This window comes from Heteronotia binoei, chromosome 7 (genome assembly GCF_032191835.1).
Source record: "Heteronotia binoei isolate CCM8104 ecotype False Entrance Well chromosome 7, APGP_CSIRO_Hbin_v1, whole genome shotgun sequence".
NCBI classification, from domain to species: domain Eukaryota; kingdom Metazoa; phylum Chordata; class Lepidosauria; order Squamata; family Gekkonidae; genus Heteronotia; species Heteronotia binoei.
In genome coordinates, this window is record NC_083229.1 from 63,887,371 (window position 1) to 63,914,912 (window position 27,542).

The 27,542-nt window shown below is 47.1% G+C and overlaps 1 protein-coding gene and 1 pseudogene across 9 annotated transcripts in view; one reads left to right on the top strand and one right to left on the bottom strand.

The window, feature by feature from the left end:
- The window catches only part of LOC132575191 (chromodomain-helicase-DNA-binding protein 7-like), a 313,791-nt gene that overhangs the window by 104,503 nt on the left and 181,746 nt on the right, over positions 1-27,542 (top strand). The gene's annotated exons all lie outside the window — the stretch shown is intronic.
- LOC132574787 (U1 small nuclear ribonucleoprotein C-like) lies at positions 19,296-20,500 on the bottom strand (annotated as a pseudogene).

Below are 27,542 nucleotides of genomic sequence, written 5' to 3' on the forward strand. Positions count from 1 at the left end.
GTCCGAAGCCTCGGTTAGGTCCCGGACCTCGTATCGACCCCGACACAAGCCATCAGCGTCGGTATCGAAGCCACAGGATACAACACCTCCAAGGAGACAAAAGACCCCCCCACGTTCCTGGAGCCCGGAGCGTCGGAGGACACCGGAGTCACCAAGAGCTCCAGAGACCCCTAAACATTCCTCGGGACGCTCAGACTCAGGTGAAGGCTCACACGGATCGGAGGAGGGCTCTATCCGGGAAGAACAGAACATCTCCTCCCCGGATGAGCCAGCGCCATCGAATAAGGTGGGCGAAGAACTACCCATATCCCCTTCCGAGGACCTAAAATCCTATGGGGATCTAATAAAACGTATGGCACAAACCCTGTCGCTCCCGACAGTCCAACCAAAGCCGGTAGTTACCGACAACGTGTTCGACATCATACAACTAGACACATCGACAGCAGTCGCTTTACCTCTCACGACAGTCATGCTCCATACCACAAAATCTTCCTGGGACAAACCGGCTTCAACACCGATAAGCTCCCGAAGGCTGGACCACATGTATCGGGTCCAGGAATCCACAGCCGAATTCCTGTTTAATCACCCAAGACCAAACTCGGTAGTTGTAGCCTCGTCTTCAAAGGCTAGAAAGACACACGCTTCTCCACCTGACAAAGAGGGGAAGAAGTTGGACAATTTAGGCAGGAGATTTTACACGGCTGGCTCGATAGGAGTGAAGGTGGCAAATTACGGTGCATGTATGGGCCGTTATCAGTACGCCCTATGGGATCAGTTATCGACTCTACCAGACCTGTCAGAACAAGCCAAACAGGCACTAAAAAAGATCCAAAGGGAAGGTTTAGCGCTTGCCAAATAGCAGATCAATACTGCCAAGCATGCAGGGGACATTTCCGCAAAGACACTCACCTCGGCAATTACCTTAAGGCGTCACTCTTGGCTAAGGTCGACAGCATTGCAGCCAGATACTCAATCCTATGTCGAAGATCTCCCCTTTGATGTAAGTGGGTTGTTCAGCTCCAACACAGATTCTGTGCTGCAAGAGATGGATAAAAGCATCAGAACATCTCGCAATCTGGGAGTCCCCATCTCATCTAGAACCCAAGGAAAACGTACCTGGAACAAGCCGTGGAACAAGAAACCGTTCCCCAAACAGCCTACCGAACAGCAATGGAGACCTAAAGGTTCCACAACCTACTCCAAACCTCCCTACAATCCCAAGTCGAAATACTCACCGACTTCCTCACAACCAACCAGACAGAAGGGGAACAGATCATCTAAACAGGGTCTTTGACTGCCCTTCCCCCTGTTTTCTCCCCTCCCCTTCGTACCCGGGCCATACCAGACTCTTCCCATATTTCCAGGCTTGGTCCACAATCACTACGGACAAATGGGTCCTGTCGATAATCCGGACGGGTTATCAAATAGAATTCAGAGAAAACCCGACAGTCCCCACTGTCGTTCACATCAGGGCATCCCTCACTCTGCAGGCAGAGGTCCAATCCCTCCTCAAAAAAGACGCAATCGAGCAAGTGCCAATCAGCCAGACTGGGCAAGGCTTCTACTCCCGATATTTCACCATACCCAAGAAAGATGGCGGCCTTCGACCCATTATGGATCTCTGAGACCTGAATCATTTCATACCAAAACAAAAGTTCAGAATGATCTCCCTGCAAAACATATTGCCCCTACTGAACCGGGGAGATTGGATGGCAACCCTGGACCTGCAGGATGCCTACTTCCATGTAACTATTCGTCAAGAAGACAGGAAGTTCCTCAGGTTCTCTATTGGAGACAACCATTACCAATACAAGGCCTTACCCTTTGGCCTCTCCATGGCACCGAGAGTTTTTACAAAGACTATGGTGGTGGTGGCAGCTCATCTGCGTCTACAAGGAATCGTTATTTTTCCCTATATAGACGACTGGCTGCTAGTGGCGCGCTCCAAACCTCTGCTACTCCAGCATATAGAGATCACCCTAGCCCTTCTACGAGCACTAGGCCTGCAGGTCAACTTAAAGAAATCGGCTCTGCAACCCTCTCAGAGGGTGCAATTCATAGGAGCCATATTGGACTCACAAGCCTGCAAAGCATTCCTTCCGATAAAAAGGGCGGAAGACATCATAGCACTGACACACACGTTCCTGTCAAACCCTACAGTTACGGTGTTCCAGGCCCAACGCCTCCTGGGCTTGATGGCAGCGACAACAGCAGTGCTGGAATTCACCAGGTTCCACATGAGAATTCTGCAGTTGTGGTTCCTACAAGTATTCAATCATCAAACGGACCTTCCCTCGCGCCAGCTGACCGTCCCAACGTCGGTGCTCCAGACCCTGTCCTGGTGGCGGGAGAAAAAGAACCTCCTCCGAGGGGCCCCATTCCACAGACAGACTCCTACCTTGACCATAATGACAGATGCATCCTTATGGGGCTGGGGAGCACACGCGAACAACATGTGTGTGTGGGGCAGATGGCCACCGGATCTTCTGCGCTACCAAATCAATTTCCTAGAGTTGCTGGCCATACATCATGCCGTTCTCTCATTCAAACACCTGATTGGGGAACGGACGGTAGCAATTTTAACAGACAACACAACAGCCCTATCCTATGTGAACAGACAGGGCGGCACAGTCTCGAGGAAGTTATGCCTTCTAGGACTAAGAATCTGGGAAATTTGCAGAGGATCAAACACAACTCTAGTAGCCTCGCATCTGCCAGGCGATCTGAATTCTTGTGCGGACTACCTCAGTCGGGGAGGAGCCTCACTCCACGAATGGGAACTCAACTGGGAGTTTCTTCGACCGGTGTTCCAGAAATGGGGCACACCGGACGTGGATGTCTTTGCCACGCGCAGCACCTCGAAATGCAACAGTTTTTGCTGCAGGGGCGGAGCAGACCCTCTGTCGATGGGAGATGGACTACTGATCTCATGGACTCATCTACAGGTATACCTCTTCCCGCCGATTCCGCTAATCACGCGGGTAGTCCACAAGATATACCACGAGCGCCCCAAGGGGATTCTCATCACACCGTGGTGGCCCAGGCAACAATGGTTCTCCCCTGTACTGCAGCTGTCTCACGGAACGTTCCATCAGTTTCCGATGAACTCGGACCTTCTACTGTCTCACGAGGGGCAGGTGGTGCACCACGATGTGCCTCACTTGAAACTCACAGCGTGGAAGCTGGGGTGACGAGGTTGTCGGATAGAGCTCTGCAAGTCATGCTAAATAGTAGGAAATCGTCCACTAGAAAATCCTATGAATACAAATGGGAAAAATTTGTCCAGTATGTAACCAAAACTGCCAGAGATCCAAGGAAGGCAGGCCTTCCACTTATACTGGACTTTTTACTCTCGCTTCTAGATAAAGGACTAGCTGTGTCGTCTGTGAGAGTGTACCTAGCAGCCATATCGGCTAATCATAACCAACTGGAAGGCCATTCGGTGTTCTCGCACCCTGATACCAAACGGTTCCTCAAGGGGTTGTCGAGGTTAAACCCTGCGGTAAGAGACCCAGTCCCCGCATGGGACCTCCCGGCGGTACTACAGGCGCTGACGGGGAAACCCTTCAAGCCTATGGCTACTTGTTCCCTGCAATTGCTATCTTGGAAAACAGCCTTCCTAGTGGCCGTTACTTCAGCTCGCAGGGTGGGTGAGTTGGCAGCATTGCGCTGTGACGAGCCATATTTGCGGTTCAGCACTGAGGGAGTGAGACTACGCCCCGATGTAACCTTTCTCCCGAAGATAACATCCTCTTTCCACCTGAATGCGGAAATATGTCTACCCACTTACTTTCCAAACCCAAATACAGACTCGGAGCGAAGGCTCCATACATTGGACGTGAAAAGGGCACTCTCGTTCTACCTACACAGAGTAAGACCGGGACGTAAAGACCCTAGACTTTTCGTCTCGTATTCCACAACGTCACAAGGTGTTAGAGTTTCGTCACAGAGAATCTCTAAGTGGATAACTGAGACCATAAAGTTGTGCTACCTATTGAACAAGAGACCCCTACCGAGACAAGTTAGAGCTCATTCTACTAGAGCCCTAGCAACGTCGGCGGCCTTCATGAGGGGAATTCCCCTGAGAGACATTTGCGACGCTGCCACATGGTCCTCCTCGCATACATTTGTAAGACATTATGCATTGGACCTGAATTGGCGTAGACGTTCATCAGTGGGCCGTGCGGTGCTTCAAGAAGTTTCTCGCTGATGGACCGTTGCACCCTCCTCCAGGTAGGAAGCTGGCTTGCTAGTCTCCCATCAGTGTGATGCACAGAGACCACGAAGAAGATAAACAGGTTTCCTACCTGTAACTGATGATCTTCGAGTGGTCATCTGTGCAGTCACACTACCCGCCCTCCTTCCCCTCCACTGCCGGTCCATCTCTAGGGCTTATGCAGCGGTCAGAAGGAACTGGCGGGATGTCCGCTCTGGTCCCTGTGAGCATGCGCGGTGGGGCTTCTGTGCGTGCGCACTGGGCCCGGGGCGCGGAAATCCGCAGCTTTCAAGAATACCGATCGAGATCGGCGCGGGCGCCTATATCCCATCAGTGTGACTGCACAGATGACCACTCGAAGATCATCAGTTACAGGTAGGAAACCTGTTTTTATCTGGCCCTGTGTCTTAAGTTTTTCCTCTTCACCCCTGACAGCCTGTACTTAGGAAAACTATAGCTCCTTTTTGTGGTGCCAGCCACTGAGCTAGGCCATTTGCATGGTAGGGAACTCTCAAGGACTTTCCCCTGTATCTCCCTGTCCACACTATTTTCTCTCTCCCTCTCCCTGGCAACCTCCATTCCCTTGCTTCATTTTGTCCTCAGCCATTCACCAGCCTACCTTTTATCTGTCTCTCATCTTCAGCTTTATTTATTATTTACTTCATTTTTACCTCACTTTTTTCACAGAGTGGACCAAAGCAGCTTACAATTTTCTACTATGCCCCTTTGTATCTGCATAACAACCCTGTGAGATTGGTTAGGCTGAAAGTATGTGAAAGTATGTGGTCCATAATCACCCAGTGAGCTTCCACAGCAAGACTGGGATTTGAACCTAGGTCTCCCAGACCCTACTTTTTAATATGTTGACTGTTGTTGAACAGTAAGCTGCAGTCGAACAGAAAGCTGCTGTTGAACAGTAAGCAACTTCTGAGTTATACAAGTAGGGTAGTATCACATCACACAGAGGTTGCTTCCAGGCATAGAAGAAGAAGAAGAAGAAGAAGATATTGGATTTATATCCCGCCCTCCACTCCGAAGAGTCTCAGAGCGGCTCACAATCTCCTTTACCTTCCTCCCCCACAACAGACACCCTGTGAGGTGGGTGGGGCTGGAGAGGGCTCTCACAGCAGCTGCCCTTTCAAGGACAACCTCTGCCAGAGCTATGGCTGACCCAAGGCCATTCTAGCAGGTGCAAGTGGAGGAGTGGGGAATCAAACCCGGTTCTCCCAGATAAGAGTCCGCACACTTAACCACTACACCAAACTGGCTCTCCCAAACTGGCATTATTGTCAGCATCCAGGTGGGATGTGGAAATCTCCCAGAATTGCAACTGAACTCAAAACAACACAGATCTTTTCCACTGGTTTAGAGCTTTAATCCTGGTTTAGCTCTGTCCCCAGGCTGACATTCTACACTAAAATAATAGAATCATGGAGTTGGTTTCTCTTTGTCAGTTTGAGGACAAAGCTAAACTAGGATTAAAGCTCTAGTGCAAAACTGGTATAACTGTTTCGGAGTTATATCCAGCTTGAGGCCTCTCCTTTCCCAAATCATAGAACGCCGTTCTCATACTCCACCACAAAGTCTCTGTCTTGTTTGGTCACAGCTTCAAACACTGGATTTAAGTATCCTCAGATTTAGCAGACTTGGTTGTTAGTATATAAACAGGAACTGACAAGGACTCATGGGAGGCATCTCATTTTCTCCTCCCCAACTATTTCTCCTTTGTCTTTCCTGAAAGCCCCTGTAGTGTCTCCCTTTTTTCTGCTTCCTTCTCTCCTTCTAGGGTTATCAACCTAGAGGTCTCTTGGAATCACAATGGTTTTCCAAACTGCAGAGATTAGTTTCCCTTTGGGTTGCCAGCTGGAAATTTAGGGGTGAAGTCTTGGGAGATTCCTGCCCTCTTCAGACCTCACACCCCTAATATCTAGGAATTTCCAAACCTGGAGTTGGCAACCATATCTCCTCACCCAACAGCCAAACTACCTTTATCTGTCCCTCTGTCTTAAGCTGTCCCTCTCACCCTCCCCGAAAGCCTCTACTTAGGAGAACTTGTGGCCCATTTTTTTAATGCCCACCACTGAGTTAGGTCCAATTGCATGGTAGGGAACCATCAAGGACTCATGAGGGAGAGTGCCTCACTTTCCTCTCTATCCCCCTCCCCACACTATTTCCCCTTTCTCTGCCCCTACCTCTTCTCTTTAACCTGCCTCATTCTCCCTCTGAGGTGGAAGACATCTTGATGGATAGTGAGAAACACCCATGAAGATGTTGTCCTTTCATCAGAGGAGCATGACCCTTCTCGGCAAGTATCCAGTGGTCATTCTTCTCAACCATTCTCCCAAAATTACAAGTGAACTCCAGACAGAGATCTGTCCCCCTGAAGAAAATGGCTGGTTTGGAAGGTGAATTATGTGGCATTATATCTGGCTGAGGCCTCTCCCCTCCCCAAACTCTGCCCTCCTCTGACTCAACCAAAAAATCTCAGAGAATTTCCGAATCTGGAACTGGCAAGCCTAGTCAGGCCCGGCCTTAATGAGTTCCTCAAAGGCCAAAACAGGCCTGGAAAGGGTCCTGCCTTCTCCACCTGCCGTGTTCTGACAGAACTTAGTCTGGAATATTGAAGTTGCCTATCAACAGCTACTGAGGGAAATATGTTTCTTAAAGCTACAGGCACTCCTTTTATCATTTTCAGATTTTTAAAGCCCCCAGGGGTTTTTAAAAAAGATATTTTACCTTTTTCTTCAAACTTTGAGCCTTTACCAGGTTTGTAGAAAGATCTGTCTTGCCCATTCACAGCTCTAGTCACTGGGTGCAAATATCCAAAGATTGGCCAACTTCACTATTAGAATATAAGATGATAGAAAACCTGGATACAGACCCTCCCCCAATTATGAAACTCATTGATTGTCTTCTCTCAGATGGTCATGAAAATAAAATGAAGGAGACAACTATGTATAGTGCCTTAAACTCACAGGAGGAAGCATGTGATTAAAATGCATTCAATATCTTGGCATTTTCGCCTTTAAAGTGTGTTCTTTGGCTGTCTTGGCTTGTGTTCCTGTTTCCATTTTGGTTGGTTTTGTGTGCTGTTATACTACTCACCACAGGGCAGGGCAGTGCTCAAATTAATTATTGGTCATAGTATAAATCTTCATGCACAATCTCATTAGTGCCTAGTTCATTTAGTATGAAAAGTGAAATAAGGGCCACCATAGCATAAGGCAAAATGCCTAATAATGTGGGCAGGATTGTGTAATCATTGGTAAACAGAGGGGATGCTTTAGAACTTTAACTGTTCTAAATTTAAATTGTCATTTTAATTTCTACAACACTGAAGCTTGTACTAAGAAATATTTCATGAAAAACAAATATGTGTTAGAACTAGATGAAACAAAATGCTTAATCAAACCTCTGAAATTAATAAAGAACAATCAGAAAGAGCTGACTCATATGACAGAATCCTAGGAAATTGTTACCTATCCTGTGCTACATTGAAAGAATCTCAGTATAAATAAGTAGTGAAACCTGCAAAGCAGGCATGCTATTGTACACTTACCAAAAAAAAAGTAAGAGTCTTTTAAAATGTTGTGGTGAAGGTGATAATGTAAAACCACTGTTCCAAGGCAGGGTAGTAACATCATGCTCACAGTCCTGACTGTGAGAATTCTGTCATTGGAGTACAACTGCCTCATGATACTGAATACTGAGCAGAAAACTGTTTCTCTAAACCCCTGGCCTGGAAGAGTGGTTGGAAAGAAAGATAATAATGTGTATGTGATTTTGAATATATGCAGGAACTGCTAGCCTGGTCTCAGAAGCTAAGCAGGACTGACACTGGTTAGTATTCGATAGGAGACTTCCAGGGTAGCAACGTAGAGGCAGGTAATGGCAAACATAACTTGCCTTAAAAATCTTTTGACACAGTTTCCCAACCTTTTGAGCCTGTGGGTGCCTTTGGAATTCTGATGCAGGTGATGGACATAGGCACGAGATGGCTACAACAAAATAGCTGCTCTGGGAAGCAAAGCCAGCCAGAAAATAGCTGCTACAGCTTATCTTCCATTACGTAACTGAAGATCTTCATGCTGTGGCAGTAGCTGCTTGCCAAAGCAATGTCTTTGGAAATCTGCACAGCCAAGCAAATCTCTATTGAACAATGCCTTGGTGAGTAAAAGCCCACCTACTTTCCAAAAACACTTGGTGGGCACCAAAAAAGGTCTCAATGGGTGCCATGGTGCTGATGGGCACCAACTTGGGACCCCTGTCCTATGAAGTCACCATAAGTTGGCTGTGACTTGACAGCATTTTCCACCACTACCAAAGGAACTATTTGGAGAAAAAATGTTCCTGTGAAATTGAGAGAAGTTAAAATTGGAATGGACTAGCTGAATATGCTTTCTAGAGGAATACTGCCCACTATCATGGTTTGTTAGTTAGATTTAGCTCTGGATTGACTTCTTGTTTTAAATCTTCCTAGCTCTGTGTGGTACACATCCAGTCAAAAACTGCACCCAACAGGGACCTCAATAGCTAGTTTTTTTGCAAATCCTGGGGAAAATCCCAGGTTTGCAGAAAAATCTAAAGTATTTAAAACTAAGTCTGCACATGTACAGACATGACAAAAAATTAGCAGGGTTGTGGCCAGGATTTTTAAAGTTGGCCTTCTAAAATCGGGGTGCAGGCGAGCTGTGGTAACAGAAGTTCTTGGTGAACTTCCAGACTCAGGTGGGTGGAGGGGAGGGGAGGCAGGCATGTGGGTTCCCTTTTCTATCCTCCACAGGGCTCCTGCTGCTCCCATTGTGCAACGCCTCCACTGTCCGTGTCCAACTCTGAGCAGAAAACCTCTCTCACAGTGGATCAGGCAGAGGGCTGAGAGACTCAACAGGGGTGCTTTTGCTTAGAGAAAATGAAGTGTGATGCAAGCCCAGAGCAGCAGAGCTCAGCTGCACTGGCAGCAGTTATAGCCTGAGGAGTTGGTTGTGGCGCCTCCACAAAGCACTTGCACATTTGTGACTTGAACAAAAATGCTACTTTGTAGATAATCCATTTGTCCTTGAAACCCAGCTTCACTTGATTGCATGTGTTAATATGTACAAAACTTGTTCCAAAAAACTCCCTTATGTTTTCAGTTTGCTCTTAACATTCAGCCTGACAAAGCTGCATTCTGGAATATCACCAGCTTGCAGGGGGGTGGGGAGGTCAGATGGCCATCCCAGATGTGGGCTTGGGTGGGTACCAATATGAACCACAGTAGAAACCCGGGCAGGCTGGTGATGCAGAAGGGGAAGGATTTTGGAGAAGGGTGGAGAGCACATAAGAACCAGATGTGGCCCTGAGCAATCTGTCAAGATTTTACTCCCAGGTAAACTCAGCCCTGAACCTTTGCTGGGAAAATGGAGATACATGTTAAAGGAGAACAGGGGTTACTTTTGAGTAAAGATAGCTCACCTGAGCCTAAACTAACCATTTCTGAGTTACCTCCCTTTTCGATGCGCAGTGCCTGCAGACCTCCTCCTTTTGCTCCTTGCCCATCTCCAGGGGCAGGGAAGATCACTGGAAGAGCAGCAGCAGGAGTCAGGGCAAGCTACTCCTGTCATTGCTTATGCTCTGAGCTCCAGCACCTGGAGCAGCATGTCCTTTCACAGCCTGCTGCTTTTCTGGGCTAGCCCCTGCACTGACTCTATACTGGGTGGCAAGGAGGAGTAGATCCGGATTACCCCACCAGGGTCCAAATGCCCAGCAGAAGGAAGAGGCACAGTGCCCAGCAGGGAGCCATCCATGGCCAGCAGACAGGTGAGGTCAGCCCATGTGCTCTCCTGGTTGTCCTGCTGCCCCTCAGCCACCACCACCTTTGTAACTTTTGCCCATGCCACTACCCGGTTCTCCCTCCCTCCCTTTCTCCTTGATGAGAAGTCTTGCAGGGGCCTTGAGCTGGATGGGAAGTTTAGGGGCCTTGCCAGGAACTAAGGGGTCAGGCCCTGAGGCAGACCCGGCGCTAAGGTTTCTCACGCCCCATGCCACTCCCTTTGCTGGCGCCCCCTGTTATGTTTTTCAGCTTGATCACATAACCGTGACATTGTCTGCCTGCACGCACAAAGTATGAACACTCGACCCCCCCTCCCCCAGCTTTTTTTTCTCAATGAAGAGGGAGAGGGACGGGCCTCCTCCCCAGCACTCCAAAGTTGCTGAAAATCGCTCCTGAGCTGCATTCAGAGGGGTGGATGCCAGACCCCCAGAAGCCACCTCCCTCCTCCCCAAGAGCGGTGGAAAGTCCTGCCACTGCCCAGCAAAGCCAAGCAGCGTTCAGGAGGGGCGGATGCCAGCGGCCGCCTCTCCCCCCCCCCCCAAGAGCGGCAGAAAGTCCAGCAAAGCTGAGCAGCATTCAGGAGGGGCAGATGCCAGAGCTCCGGAGGCTGCCTCCCTCCCCCTCAAAAACAGCCAAAAGTCTTGCCGCTGCCCACCATGACATCATCACACTGGGCACTCAGGCCACTCTTTCAGCTCTGAGGTATCGGGGCAAACTCCTTCTATCCTTCAAAGCTGAAGGAACACTCAGCCTTCCCTTCCCCTGTGCCCTCAGAGGATGTGAGGGGAGGGAAACACGGCTCTTTTGGCTTTGAGGGAATGGAGGAAAATCCTCTGATCCCTCAAAGCGGAAGGAACAATGTGCGCTTTCTGAACGTGTGTTGTTTCTGGATACTGAGGGGCCGGAAGAGTTCCTCTAACCACTCAGCGTCCAGAAACAACGTGCCCCCCAAGAGCCGGCGCCCCGAGGAATTGCCGAATATCGCCTAATGAATGCGCCGGCTCTGCCCTGAGGGGCCCCATTGTAGCTGTGAGCCTGCAAATTAGTGTGGCATACTGGGTTGCTGTTGTAACTTGATATACCCTGTGAAAATGTGATGGCTGCAACATACTGTGGAAAGAGGAAAATGGTTCCTTAGTAAGATGGTTCCTTTCTGGTAATAAATCAGTACCCTCTCCCAACTTCTACCACTCCTCTGATACAAATGACTTGATATCTAGTTATGTTCCACTCAACCTAAAACAACCGTTCAAAATCCTCAGGATAGACTTGTTTCCATGCTATTAAGGAGACAAGTTACCCAGTTAAGGAGACAAGTTACTCAGAATGCCCATAGGAGGATTGTAGCAAGCAGCAGACCCATCATACTTGCAATCCCAAACTGATCTTTTGACTTTAGTGCGCATGAAAAGTCACATCTTGAATAAAATTTTGTTGGTCTTAAAGGTGCCACTAGACTAAAAATTTGTTTCAGAAAGAGACTGTGATCAAATGAAACTTGTATGCAAGCAGAAAGATTTCCAGAAAGTCCAACATGTTTGTCTTTAATTTCAGAAGGACTTTTTCCAAAAATTATTTCAAAGTAATTTGAAGGTAAGCTAAAGAAACATTTATCTATTAAAATGTTGATGTGTATGGAGTGCTTTCAAGTTGCAGCTGACTTATGGCAACCCCAGCAATGCGCTTTCAAGACAAATGAGAAGCAGAGGTTGTTTGTCGTTGCCTTTCTCTGCAGAAGCTTCCTTGTCTCCCTTCAAAGTAGTGACCCTGCTTCTGAAATGTGATGAGATCAGGCCACCTTCCCTCCCAAAATATTGATAGCCTTGCCTTTTCCCAGTGTTGGGATCTGAAGAGTAGTGGCCAAATGTTAAAATATCTAAAATCCAGTAACAATCAGAACAGCTAAAGCATTCTTTGTCTTAAAATTAGGAATTGATGATGCTTAAAAACTGCCAAATGCTGCTTAAATTATTCAGGCTTAGTGGCACCAAAATATTATCTGTGTGAGAACTTCCTCTGTATTTTCAGGAAAGCTATTTCAAAATCTGGGAGCTGCCACAGCACCAACTGTGTGTGCGTTTTCGTTTATGATATTTTGACTCATTTGGATGTATACTTTATTTAAACATCAGACACATTGTATTCTCACTGTACCATGTTTATTATTATGTATGATTGCAGGTCTTACAATAAACATTATGCAAAAAAAAATTTGCACAGGAGGGAACAGATAGAGAGCAACTGTTGTGATGACTGGAGGTGCTATACAGGTTCATAAAGTCAATGATAGTTGCTCAGGTACATGGCTTCTAGTCTCAGCATAGCCAGATCACCTGAATCTAGTGCTAGCTTCTAGGTTAAATGCAACTGCGAAAGATGCATTCCTAGCTACACTTCTGATATGCTTTCCTAAAGAGCCCCAAGCTTTTCTGTGTATGAAAGTTACCCAGTATAAAGTGTGGGAGACTAATCCCATCAACCAGCATTGCCTCTAAGACAGTGGTCCCCAACCATTTTGGCCCCAGGGACTGGCCCCAGGGCCAGCCTGCCCACCACGGCCCCAGGGCCAGCAGGGTGGGGACAACGAATTTGACTGGCCCATCCCCCTGCAGCGCTGCGAAGCCTCCCCCCCCCCCCCGGTCACAGCACCTCCTTCTCCCTCCGTTTTTACAATGTTAAGGCTGGGGAAGGGGCCGTGAAGTGCCTTCTGGGCTCTGTAAAGGCCGACTCCCCCCTCCTTGCTGATCGGCAGGGAAACCACGTCGAAACAGCGGCAGCAGTGGCCCGCTGAAAAAGCCACACTGCCTTTGCAGGGCAATGTGGCTTTTTCAGTGGGCCGCCACTGCCATGGTTTCCTAGATGATCAGCGGGGGAGTGGGCAGCCTTTACAGAGCCCGGAAGGCATTTCACAGCCCCTTTCCGAGCCTTAATATTGTAAAAATGGAGGGAGAAGGAGGAGGTACTGCGGGGGGTGGTGAGGCTGCACGGCACCACAGGTAGGAGTGGTGAGGCTTGGTGGCCCGCTTACTAACAGACCACAGCCCGGTACTGGTCTGGGAATTGAGGACTCCTGCTCTAAGAGTCCGTGACAGTTATAAAATTGTACTTGATGTGGAGAAAGCAGACAAAGCAATGTCTTCCTATTTTATGTTTTGGCTTGGAGCTACTCAGAGTGGTCTTAGTAGCTTCAGGACCAAAAAAAAGCATAATCAACTTGATGAATTTAATTTTTCTTTATTGGAATCTCTAATTGAGATTTTAAATATGTGATCTTTTTTTAACAAGTATGAACATTCCCTGGTGGTTCTAAGGAGTGGGATGGTCTGTCACTAAAGGAAATAGGCTCCTCCTTCTCTGGAACAGGGTCAGTTCTCCAATTGACCCAAGGGGGAGAGTGATCTATTCCCTGGGATCTTCCCAAGTCTTACTGGCCCTGTTGCTGGAGCAGGATGTGTTTGGCACTTAGAGAGTGCAGTGATCCAGGAAGGATCCAGGAAGGAAAGACTCTGCTTGCTTCATCAGGCCACTAGCAGCTGCCAGCAGAACAAATGGCCAGATGTTTCAGGGTTGGGCCTGACAACAGTGGCAGAGCAGCAGTCTCCCGCAGAGTGCCCTACCTGAAGTAGGACCTCCTCTCCTGCACCCATATAAAGTCAGGAAGTGGTTGAGACGGTGTGCGGTCCTATGTGGCGCTGCGGTGTCTGCAGTCGACTGAGGGGTCAGATAGCCCAGATGAGCACACTTGTGAGGAGTACAGGTAAGCTGCTGGATAGCGAATGGTGCATACTCATGGGCCCCTTGCCAGGGACGGACCTTCCAGGTTGGGGGAGAGTCCTCTTACAACTGGATGAAACTGCTTGGCAGTTACGGTCGGTGGTGGTGGCGGCATGCAGGGGTCCCCTTGTATGCCTGTGGAGTCGAGAGCCAAAGGGCAGCCTGAGCCTTGTAGATTTGTACCCCATGGCTGAGTTGGTGGGACCAGAAGGGGAAGTAGGGCAGCAAGAGCCAGCATGTGGGCAGCCATTTTATGGTCCTAACTCCTTATTGCTGGTTCTCCTGTTTTCACTTTTGTTTTCAGCTTCCAATTCAATCAAGATGGCTGATGGGTTCCAGTAATACAGGAGGTTCCTTCAGTGACTTTGAACTGCCCAGATATGCAGGAACCTCTTCAGTGCAGGATTCTGCTGGTGAGAATGAACCAGATCTATCTGGGGAAGATACCCAAACTAATCTTCTACAGTAGCTAAAAAGGAACTTTTGAAGGAACTAGGTTCTTCTCAAGCATTGGCCTCTGCAACACTTCCCAATATTAGAAAGAGAGCCAGAGCAGATGTGCCTCCTGTTGAACATAAGAAGGGCAAGCTAGCCGTAGGTATTAACTCTCCCATTGTCAGCTCACAAGAAGAAGATTCCAATTCCTCCAGTCAGTGTTCTGGAAAGGAAGAAGGGGACTTATCAGAGGAGGAGGAAGTAGTACCTGCAGTACAGTCTAGACTGTCCTCCTTGGAATAGTACTCCAAACTTTTACATAAAGTACTCGGAGAGCTGGAATTTGTGCCTACATCCAAAGAGAAAGAGGTCTTAGACCCAGACTTTCCATTGGGGTCTGGGAAGGTGGGAGTCTCCCAAAGACGGATTCCCTTGTCGGCTTCCTTCATCAACATTAGTAAGGCGGAGTGGGAGCATCCTACAAAGCCCAGATCTAGTCCATAGCTATTTTCGAAGTTGTATGGTTTGATTCCAGAGGCAACTAAGCCTCTGGAAGTTACCGGTGGTCGGCGAATCGGTAAATAGCCTGCTTTTGAGTTCATGTTTAACAGTGTATGTTGATGGCCTGCCAAGAGATGCCTGTGACAGAAGAGTGGAGCAAGAATTTTGAGGTTTCAGCTTGGTCAGTCCAGGCTTTCAATATAGCATTCCTAGTTGCATGGGCTGTGTACTTCTGGACTTCAATCTGGTGGCAGCAGATAGTGGGGTGCTGAAGAAATTTAAAGATGAGCTCAAGAAAATTGCCTTGGCAACAGCATTTACTGTGGATGCAACTCTGGACACAGTCCAATTGTCCACTAGGTCTATGGCGCATGGTGTAGCGATCCATTGGAATTCATGGCTCAGGAGATTATGTAGCAACACAGGCCAAAGTTGCAGCTGTACCCTTTAAGTGGACAAATCTTTTGGTGATAGTCTGGAGCGATTTTTAATTGAGGCCAAAACCAAAAAGAAAGTGTTGCCCTCCAAAAGAAATAATGTTAAGCAGAAAAAGCATTACAAGTCCTTTCGAGATTCCAAGAAATCTCCACTGTCCTCCAATTTCAAATCCTTCAAGGAAAAATGGTAGTCCAGAAGCAGGGACTCCAAATCCTTAGGAAAGACAGGCCTGGGAACAAAGGATAACCCCAAGAAAGGGGACTCTCCATGACTATGCCAGGCACCCCAAAGCAGTGGGTATTAGGGATCGCCTTCGTCATTTTGCAGACCAATGGAAGGAGTCTGTGACAGATCAATGGGTTGTGGACACCATGACAAAGGACTATGCTCTAGAGCTGGACTCCTCCCACTGCAGAGGTTTCACCAAGTTCCGAAAAAACAGGACCCACTAGCCCACCAGCAGATGCTAATGGCTATATGACACGGGTGGCCAACAGTAGCTCTCCAGATGTTTTTTACCTACAACTCCCATCAGCCCCAGCCAGCATGGCCAATGGCTGGGTCTGATGGGAGTTGTAGGCAAAAAACATCTGGAGAGCTACCGTTGGCCACCCCTGCTGTGTGACACCTACTGGACCTAGGGGCAATAGAGAAGGTGTCCCCATCTTAGAGAGGCCTTAGAGTATATTCTATCCTTTTCCTGGCGATTTTCGAGCTGCTATGAACCTAAAATAGATAAACAAGTTTGTACGGACAAAGAAGTTTCGAATGGAAGCGTTGTAGTTCATTCTTCTGACTATTCAAGCTCTTACAGAGTCATATTTATACATACCAATCAGGGAGAGGCACAGAAAATTCCTTTGATATATCTACAATGGATGGCGTAATCAATACCAAGCACTGCCATTCAGACTGAAGTTGTCTCCTCGAGTGTTTACAAAAATCCTGATAGAATTAGTGGCTCATTTGTGTCTGAAGGGGGTAATGCTGTACCCATATTTAGACAACGTATTGGTCATGGCTTGGTCCAATCATCAGTCTCTGGAAGTGACCAATCTGACAGTGAGTACCTTACAGGACCAAAGTTTTGTGGTGAATACGAAAAGGAGCAATATCATTCCATTACAACAACCAGTGCATCTGGGGGTTCTAATAGACACCCAATTGGACAAAGTGTTTCTAACAGCCAAGAGACAGGTAAAGCTCCGAACCTTAATGGAGGGAGTTCTTTCCAACCAAGAGTTCAGGTGATGACACTGGTAAAACTGTTGGGCATTTTGGTGTCTTGTCAGGATGTGCTGCACTAGGCCAGGTTCCATGCTAATCCGTTGCAGCAATTTTTACTTTCTTTTCAGCAGACTATCAGCAACAAACTGCCCATGCTAGTGGAGTTGTCTACAGAGCTACACAGTCATCTTCGGTGGTGACTAAATCTTTTGCTGTTCCTTCAAGAAGTCTCAGTTTGGGAACTACAGAGGGTCAGCATGATAGCTTGATAGGTTGGGGACCAGATGACACAAGGAAGGTGGTCCAAGGAAGAAGCCCAGCAGAGCATCAATTTTCTGGAGCTCCAGGCAATATGATTAGGTCTGTCACATTTTGAGATGGCTCTCACAGACTGTCATGTACTTGTCAAAATGGACAATGTGATGGCAAAATTCTATGTGAATCAACAGGGAGGGACCAGGATTTGATCCCTATGCAAAGAGGCCAACATTCTGATGGCATGGGCAGAGATGCGCTTGCTGTCATTAAAAGCAATCCATGTAGCCAGCAAGGACAATGTTTCAGCCGACTGGCTGATCTAACAGACTCTGGACCAGATGAAATGGATGTTGGACAGATCGGTCTTCCAGCTGATTGGTCTCAAGTATGGCAGAGTGGAGATGGACCTGTTTGCCATGTCACAAAATTGCCAGGTGCCAAGGTTTCTTGCAAAATGAAGAGACATGTATAGAATTTGATCCCTATGCAAAGAGGCCAGCATTCTGATGGCATGAGCAGAGATGCGCTTGCAGTCATTAAAAGCAATCCATGTAGCCATCAAGGACAATATTTCGGCCGATTGGCTGAGCAGACAGACTCTGGACCAGATGAAATGGATGTTGGACAGATTGGTCTTCCAGCTGATTGGTCTCAAGTATGGCAGAGTGGAGATGGACCTGTTTGCCAAGTCACAAAATTGCCAGGTGCCAAGATTTCTTGCAAAATGAAGAGACATGAACGCAGAAGGGATTGATGCACTGAGTTGCAACTGGCCTCCAGGTCTATTATATACTTTCCCCCCGGTTGATATCTGTTCATATCTAGAGTTATTCAGAAAATGTTGGAGCAGAGAGCAGAATTGGTGCTGATAGCCCCCTTTTTGACAAGACAGGAATGGTTTCAAGATCTACTGAGACTTTTGAGGGAGACACCTTGGCATCTGCCAGTTAATAGAACTTTCCTGCAGCAGGGGGCAATGTGTCATCCTCAACCAGACCTTCTGCAATTGACTGCTTGGAGACTGAGTAGGCGCAGTTAGCAGGCTTATTCACATCATGTTATTGATACTATGTTAGCATCCAGGAAGGGATCAGCCTACAGGCTGTATAATAATACTTGGAGGGTTTTTTCTACCTGGTGTTCAGAAGAAGGTTGGGATCCCTTAAAGGTGCCAGGATGAAAACTTTCTTTTTCTGCGAGAGTATCTAAATAAGGGTTACCTACCAATACCTTACGAAGACACATGTAAAGGGTTTTCTGAGAGGTACATCGTTGCTACCCCCTCCAATTCACAGGTTTTCCTACCTGGAAGTTGAATATAGTTTTGAAGGCATTGGGTAAACCTCCTTTCGAGCCTATGGCTACATGCAGTCTGAAACATTTAAACCCTTGTTTTTGCTGGGGAATATCTAGGCATGGAGAGTGTCAGAGTTAAAGGCTCTATCTGTAGATAAAGAATTGTGCATTTTTCATGTGGATAGAGTGGTTACGACCTGATCCCGCTTTCGTTCTGAAGGTAAATTTAGTTTTTCATAGGGCTCAGGAGATCGTACTCCCCTCCTTTTGTCCTAATCCCCAGGAGGAGAGGGGAAAAGAGTGGCATTGTTTGGATGTTCAGTAGGCATTGAGCTTTTATGCAGAGAGAACTAAGGCATTTAGGAAATCTGATTCCCTTTTTGTTTCATTTAACTCTTCTTCACTGGGACCCCCTGTTTCACCATCCACACTAAGCAGATGGCTAAGGGAACGTATTTCATGGGCATATCTATCTCAGGGGCTTGAAACCCCAGGGGGATAACAGCTCATTCCTTAAGGCAGACACATCTGCAACATACAGAGCTTTTCTGTCCCTAGAGAACATTTGTAAGGCAGCCACTTGGAGGTAGTACATACATTTACTAGACACTATAAAGTGGATAAGTGGGCTTTGACTAAAGTGACCTTTGGGCTTAGGGTGCTTCAGCAGACTCTTGGTTAAGGGAAGCCATTTGCTCCCTGGGAGCATATTGCTTTTGTATGTCCCTTTAGTAATGGACCGTCCCACTCACTAGAACCACTGGAGAACGGAAAATTGGAAGCACTTACTGTGAATCTTCCATCTTGGCGGTTCTGGAGTGGGACAGTTCAACCCACTTAGCATTCATGGTGGCTTCTTAATGGAGTGTACAATTTCTCTGAAGTTTTTTTTGCTATCACCACTGTCCTTCTGTATATGGTACAATGTGGTATGGCTATGTTAAAAGATGTTGTAAGTTATTAAAACTTTTGCTTACCTTCATTGGCTTTCAATGGTGTGGTGCTGTCGTTCAGAGTTTGCTTTTCAGAAGAATTTATTTGGGGGAGAAATGGCTTGGTGATGACGGGGGAAGCGAGATGCCACTCCTTTCCCTTGGATCAGTTGGAGAACCAACCCTGCTCCGGAGGAGGAGCCTATTCCCTTTAGTGATGCACCATCCCACTCCAGAACCACCAAGAAGGAAGCTTCACAGTAAGTGTTTCCAATCTTCCCTTTTATTTTAACTATTCACAAACAAATGGATTTGAAAACTGTTGCAAAACATTAGATTAGTACTCTTAGTTGTCCCTTTTCCCTCCCCATGGCATACACATTGAGCCTGCAACTTTTTTTAAAAAAAAAACCTGTTTTATGTGGTATCCTGGACAATGCGACTCCCAGGCCTCTGTCACAGAAGAGCATACATAAAGTAAAAAAAGGAGGCATGGTGTTTCCCCTTCCACTTTATCTGTCTGGATGAGCCATTCCTGGTCTGCTTGGCACCATCATAGGTCTGGATGAAGGTCTCATCATTGGAGGCCCTGGCATCATTGGCATGTGTCCTCCCATAGGCAATCTCATTCCTGAAGCAGTCCAACTGGCATCATTCTTGGGGAAAGGTAGACCCATCATTGGCATCATTGAGACCCACCCATATACGGTGCTGGCATCATACCAGATCATGGAGGTCCAGGTATATGGTGGGGGGGTGGTATCATAGCTCCTCCTGGAGGTGGAGTGGAGAATGAAGTGTGTGGGATTTTCCCTTGTTGAAACGCAGCCATTGTTTTATCAATCAGACTTTGTTATCAAAGATTTCAGGTTTTCAATCAGACTTTGTGTTTGCTCTTCCATCTATTTTTGATAGTGGTCTTTCACATTCTCTGCCCATTGTAGTGTTTCCTGCCCCTATGATGGGTTTTTCTCACAGATAGAGATTCATGGGTAAGTATCACAGTAATCACAATAAAACTTGGGTACATTGATCTGAACGATGTTCTCCTTGCTGCATGCACTCCTCCCAGAAAATCAAATATGTGATCTTTTATGTGTTTTTAAAATTTATTTATTTAAATTGTAAGCCGCCTTCAATTCCACAAGGTAGAAATGAAAGAAATATAAGGAATTAGTTAAGGTTGTGGGTCAGAGGGTGGTGGTAGGAGAAAGGTTGTCAACTAGACACCCATTAGTATGTGGGATTGCTCAGGGGGCAATCCTCTCTCCAGTATTATTTAACATCCATATGTACTCTCTTGCCCAACTGTTGCAGCGCTTTGGGCTGGGGTGTCACCAGTATGCTGATGACACCCAACTACATCTCACCAAACACTGCCCCAGCAAACCTCGAGGAAGGTTTAGAGGCTGTGGTGGGATGGTTGAAGCAGCCAGCTGAGGCTGAATCCTGCAAGGACAGAGACTCTGTGACTGTGAAAGGGGATTCAGGATTAGGATACTGTCTCCTGGCTCTTAACGGTGTGCCCTTGACACTGGCATCAACTATCAAGAATCTGGGGGTGATTCTGGATGCTTCTTTATCATTGGAGGCCCAGGCCACAAATCTTGCCATACTGGCACTTTACCAACTGCACCAGGTCTGGCAGCTGGCTGCCTACCTATCTTGCCCTGATCTAGCAACAGTAATCCATGCAACAGTCATCTCCAGAGTGGACTGCTGTAACTTTCTGTATGTAGGGCTACCCATGAGACTGACCCGGAAACTCCAACAGGTCCAGAATGTGGCAGCACAAGTCCTCGAGGGGACCCAGTGTACAGCACATATTCAACCCATGATCCATGAGCTGCACTGGCTTTTGGTGGAGTACCAGATCAGGTTCTGGACCTCTTAGGTCCTTAACTGTCAGGAACCCATGCATCTTTGGGACTGCCTCCCCAGGTATACCCTGTGAAGAGCATTATACTCAGTTGATAAGAACTTGCTGGTGGTTCCCAGGCCGAGACATCCAGCTGGCTCCAACCTGGTGGAACTCCCTGCTGAATAGTCTGTGCCCTGAGAGACTTACAGTGCAATCCTAAGGAGAGTTACTCCGTTCTAAGCCCATTGAAATGAATAGGCTTAGACTGGAGTAACTCTCCTCAGGATTGCACTGCTAATGTAGTTCAGGGGTGGCCAAAATTGCTTGACACATGAGCCACATAGAATAAATGTTAGATGTTGGAGAGCTGCAAGACATGAACTCCAAGGAGGGAGGGGGAGAGAAACTTTAATTTCAGCTGGCTTGATTTGGAGAAGGGACTTAATGAGACAAATGCCTTATCCAAGCTGGCCAGTGGTGGGGGGGAGAACTTCAAGGGCCGCACAATATGTGTGAAAGAGCTGCATGTGGCTTCCGAGCTGCAAGTCAAACTAGTTAGATAGAGGAAGTAATGGGAAGCTACCTAAGTAAGACAACACATGAATCTGGTGGAAAGATGCTATGGCCAGCACAATAGAATGAATGAGGACAAGAATTGGAGTCATCACTCAGCAATAGGTAAAAAAGTAAAGGTAGTCCCCTGTGCAAGCACCAGCCATTTCTGACTTTGGGGTGACGTCACATCACGACGTTTTCACGGCAGACTTTTTTACAGGGTGGTTTGCCATTACCTTCCCTAGTCATCTACACTTCCCCCCTAGCAAGCTGGGTACTCATTTTACTGACCTTGGAAGGATGAAGGCTGAGTTACACCAATAGGTAGAAGTGAATAATCTATCTGAAGTGCAGTACTGTAAAGAAAGTCAATTTGAAGGAAGTGGTTACTTGTGCACAGAGCTTTTTTTTTAAGGTGCTGGAATTTTCAAGAGGGAAATGAAGGAAAAACACAGAGGTGCCTCTCGTGAACTTTTACACATTTTTTGAGAATTTAGTTTCCACAAAGAGGTTCCGGAAAAGCCTTGCTGGTGCAATATCTTTAGGCTAGCTCCTTGGTTCATTGCTTTCCTGCTAGACCTTGCTTCTAGATGCACTGATTGTATGGCTGGGGTTAACTCATAATCCAATTTATATCTTTGTTTCATTTTCTGTGGCTTAGCTATTTGTGAATTCTATTCATTCCCTGAAATTAAATTTGTCCACACCTACTGATCTTCCACTGAAATATATAGTCACAGGGGAGTATTTGGTGCATTTTAAAGGAATACTTTAAGTTTATGTGGAATAATACCAAAGACAAAGATGGTTGGGCAACATCCTACACATAATTAATAGAACAATTTAAAACATACCTCAGTATCTTGTATAACTAATGGTTTAGTTATGTAATTTTAGACTCTGGAAGTAATGGTTTTATGCCCTTATTGATGGTAAAGTGTATTATTTCATGTAGTTCAAATAAAACGAGCAGCTGCCTGCCTCCCCCCCCCCCCCCCCAATATCAAAGATAGGTATATTCCTGAGCATGAGTGGGTGTAGTTTGACAAACGCATGGGCCAGAGAGTTGGCATGCTTCAAGCAAAAGAAGATAAAAGTAAATAAGGTATATCTAGAGCACATAATTCCAGGTAAAAAGATAGTTGAGTTAAGCTAGTATACAGTGCAAGTGAAGTACTTAATGTAGACTATGTATAAGTAAGGTTTTGGTACTGACATTTAAAGCCCTGCGCAGCCTTGGACTGACATACCTGAGAGATCGCCTATCCCCTTATTTGCTCTGAAGGACTTTACGTTCAGTTAATTACCATTTGCTGGTTGCCCCCAGCCTGAAGGATGTCTGTCTTGCCTTGACTGGAGCCAGGGCTTTTTTTGCCCTGGCTCTGGCCTGGTGAAACATGCTTCCATTATAGATTAGAGCCATACCTGATCTACTACCTTTTCATAGGACCTGTAAAATGGAGCTGTTCTACCAGGCCTTTGAGTGAGGCCGTGGATGCTATAGTATATTGAGTCTCGCCTCCCTTGTCGCAGAATTCCACTGTTTATTGGGCCTATTGAGATATCATCAGTTCCAGCTCTATTTGCACTATGGCCTGATTAGTTGTCTTCTACGTAAAATGGAGTAATTTTATTGTTTTAACTGTTTAAATTTATTCCTAATTTTTATTGCATATTGCTATTGCTTAAATTTGTTGTAATCCGCCCTGAGCCCACTCATGGGATAGGGTGGACTAGAGATTAACATAAACAAATAAATAAATGGTTCTATGTTAGCTCTTTATTCTTTCTAAAATTATTTTAATGATTAAAAAGTTGGACTAATTTACTTTCTCCATCTTGAATTATTATATGCTTTGTGAATATATAATTTATGTAATTTAATTTTAACTCTTCTAGAAAAGAATTAACAGTGATCATTAACAGCCTGGCTGTGATCTCATGACTAGGGATGGGCACAAACTGGGAAAATGCTGTTTGTTTCAGTTCGTGGCATGCCCAGTTCATTAGAAATGAACTGTCATGAACTTCAAGGCACCAAATGAACCAGTTCAGTTTGCAAAAAAATTAGAATGCCTCCCTGCCCCCGGTGTGCTAGAGACACTAAACTCACATGGGACCTCCGGCTGACTCTCCTCTACCTGCCCTCTAAGGTTGGTAAGGATTGAATTTACAGGGTCTGAGTTATGGCTCCCTCCTCCCCAGAAGGTGTCCTTAGGAAAGTGCTTTCCGGGAAAATGACAGGTTCAGATTCAGTATATAGAACAGACCCTGTGCAAGCTAGAGGCACCAAACTCATAAATAACCTCCCTGTGATGCTCTTCTACATGCTCCTAAGAAATGCCAGGTGCAGGTTCAAAAGCGTATTTATTTGTTTGTTTATTAAATTCGTTTTTTTAGGCCACCCTCCCCTGAAAAACAGGGCTCAGGGCAACGTACAGTACAAAGAAATTCCAATACAATTTATAAATTACAGTTAAAATTCTAGAATTAAAATATAAAATGTACCTAAAACATTTAATGCAGTCCAACCCATCTGATGGTAAAAAGTTTGCAGGAGATCCCACAACCTCACATGGGCGGGAGGCTGGAGGTGATGAAAAGGGAACAGTTCAGGAGTATATAGAATGGATTCTCTGCAAGCTACACACACCAAATGCACAGGGAACCTCACCCTGCTGCCCACTCCTCTACAATCTCTTCAGGTTGGGAACAGATTACTTTTCTGGGGTCCTACTTACAGACCACCCTCCCCAAATAAAGGGTCTCCCCACTGCTATCTCTGCAGTTACAGGCATCTATGGAATGGCTCAGGAACAAGCCAGTGACACTAAACTTGCTGGGAAACTTCAATTGTGCAGCGCCCCCCTCCCACCAGATACTGGAAGCAAGGCAAGCATCCCCCCTATTCTGGCAGCCCCCCCCCCTCCAAAAGGCAGGTTCTGAAGGACAGAAAGGCTGACGTCTACTGATTATGGACAAGGACTCCCCAAAGTAACCCATGGCAGGCGACACAGCACAAGTAAGTAAAGTGTACTCACAACTTTCAAGCCCCCCATCTCCGGCTGAAATACACAGGTCCAGAGGACTGCCATCAATCAAGGTGTATTCTTCTATGCAGCAAAGGAATGGAAACACATGTCAGCTGGCAAGGCCAGCCCCAAGTCTCCAAAAGCAGGTTCTGAAGGACAGAAAGGCGAATATCCCCAGAGTTTTGACAGGGATCCCCAGAGGATGGAAGGAAGCATCCTTCCCTTCTACATCCCAGTTTTCTGTTACTGCTCCTGCCTACGTGGCCTCTCCCAGCCAGAAAACAGCTTTGCCTCCCACCTTCTCAAGTCCCGGGGCCCTGTTTCCAGCTCACACTTTAGAAATATTTCTACACCCTCCCCAGTGACCCCTGTGTGGCAGAATGCCGAGTGTATCACACCCATGTGCAGAGGGGTGCAAAGCCCCAACACTAGTCCTCCATCCTCCACAGGCAAAGGGTGCACCCAACTATGTTGCTGCTGGAGGAAAGAGTGGCAACCAGAGGGAGGAAGAAGAGGCTCATTCTCTCTCAGCAGGGAGAAGCGGGGAGGGCACAGGAGGCCCCTCCAAGAAAGCTCCTTGCACTCAGGGTTAGGGTACCGTAGGTGGGACATCAAGGCGGGCCACCCTTCAAGTGCTCATTCCTTTGGGACCATCTCAAACAGTGCCTTCCAAAAGGACTATGTAGAGGGTTAGGGAAGCAGTCACTCGCCTCATTGGCGAGATGATTGCTGTGGATGGCCAACCCTTCTTTGTTGTGGAGGATGTAGCCTTTTGCGTGCTGCTGTATCACCTGTCTCCTTGGTACTTCATCCCCTCACAGAGGAGCACAAGCTTACAAGTTTTGGCCTGCCATGCACCCTTCAAAACTGAGTTCTTCAGTGTGCAAGACAGAACCGTGCACTTCATGGCACACCTCTGGAGCATGCAGCAGTATGACCACCTCTTCCTCACCACCCAATGGTGGCAACCAGAGGATCATCTGTCCAGACTGCCTGTGCACAGCTCAGGCCCCAGGAAGGGAGGGAACTGTCCTGCCAGCATACTACAAAGTAGTTCTCTTCCATTCTCCTGGGATGGACGCGGATCACACAAAAACATCACCACCATGATACAGGGTAGCCTAAGGAAGTCGGTGGGCAGAGGCAACATTGTCTTGGGCTACGTGGTCATGGACATGGTCCCCAACATGCTGGCGGAGGTGAAGGCTGTGCACGTAAAAGGCACTGTCTGGTGCACACGCAGGTCCATAGTCAGTGGTGTGGTGTTGGAGGTGAGGTCTCCTCTCCAATTTGCAACATTCCCCATCCCATGTCTGAATACCAGGCTCTGAGACAGCAGTCTTCTCTTCCTTTTCCAAAAGCAGATTCTTCCACTGCCCACTGGAGTAAGGGGTGAGCTGAAGGAAGGAGGTTTATAGAATCATTTCAGGCCAACGCATAGGGAGGCTGGTAAGTAGGAGCAGGTGCAAGTAGGAACAGGTGCAAGGGTGCCATTTTGGGATGGCAGAGGTGCCCCCCCCCCACTGAGCTGCTGCAGTTGAGAGATGCAATCCTGCACAAGGTCCTCCTGAGCTCCATGGCAGGAACAGGGCCCACTTATACTCCAAAGCAACTCTTAGTGTCTTTGCTGTGACTCCCAGCCTTCAAAATGGTGGATCTTATAATGAGCAATACAGCTTAAGCTCTCTCTCCCCTCAACTGTGCCAGGTGGCATGGGAGAATCTCTGTGCTAGTGTCATGTGATCTGTCATGTGACTTGGGTGACATGACACATTGGACAGGAGGAAGAGCTTAAGCTGTGTCCCACCAGGCTGAACCTTGGGGTAAGGAGCTACTCCTCTCCCTCCCCTGCTCTGTCAATTTAATTAAGTTAAATTTAAGTAGCACCCTCCCTGGTGGCCCCCTGAAAATTTTTTAGCTATGCCCCTAGTCACATGTGGGACTGAGGAGCACTGTCAAGGCCAGCTGGGATGTCCCCTTGAGATGCAATCCTTGCTTAAGACTCATGCCTGGCTGCGCACATCTCATGCAACATCAAGTCTACCTGTTTGCCATGTGAGTGGTAGGGGAATGGGGATGAGCTTGAGCAGCTGAAGCAGCCATTAGCTAAGTTCCTCTACTCAATGTGAGCAGATAGCACCCTGAGCTTACATAACAACAAATCCCATCAAAGGAGAGGTTCACAGTCAGGAAGGGTGGGAGGATACAAATTTGGGTCCTCAGTGGAAGCATTCAGTATCTAAGCCCCTCTGCTCAGGGTGAGCAGAGAGATGAGGTGGTTCAGAGCCCTTAGGCCAACCCAACTCCACCAGGGGAGAAGTGTTCACTATCAGGAGAATTGGGAGGGTATAAAATGTGGATCCTCAGCCAGGGCACCCAGCAGGTAAGCCCCTCTGCTTGGCATGAACAGAAAGATGGGGTGGCTTAGAGCCCTGAGTCCATTTAACATTCAAACCCCATAAGGGAAGAGGGGTTCATAATAGGAATAAATTAATGTTCTTTCCTTTTAACAAGTCCCCTGCCTTTCTAATTGCCAACACCCAGCACAGGAACATACTTAGCTGTCTTATACTGAATCAGACCCTCGGTCCATCAAAGTCAGTATTGTCTACTCAGACTGGCAGCGGCTCTCCAGGGTCTCAAGCTGTGGTTTTTCACACCTGTTTGCCTGGACCCTTTTTAGTTGGAGATGCTGGGGATTGAACCTGGGACCTTCTGCTTACCAAGCAGATTCTCTACCACTGAGCCACTGTCCCTCCCCTAGAGGAGAGGATGCAGAGCTAGCTGAGGGTGCTCTGTTATTGGCAGCCAGCAGTGCCTGTTAAGTTTTGTAGAGTCCCTGTTGACGTTTTCAAGACTGGAGAGTTCCCTCCCCCCCTCCCGTTGCTTTAAAGTTTGATGAACATGTAGATTGATCAAAGACAGTTTGTCTGGAAATGTATTCATGAAAAAAAGCCCTGGTGCCATGAATCAGTTGAAAGTTTGTGCTGTTTGCATGCCACCAGGGCTTTTTTTGAGCAGGAACACAGTGCCGACTGGCTTGGTGTCAGGAGGTGTGGCCTAATAAGTGAATTAGTTCATGCTGGACTTTTTTATTAAAAAGCCCAGTGTGAAAGAATGGTGATGTCAGGGGGGTGTGGCCTAATATGCAATTTAGAATCCATGGGAACCTTTGGAACTCTCCCATAGTGTAGTGAGCGCACTCACA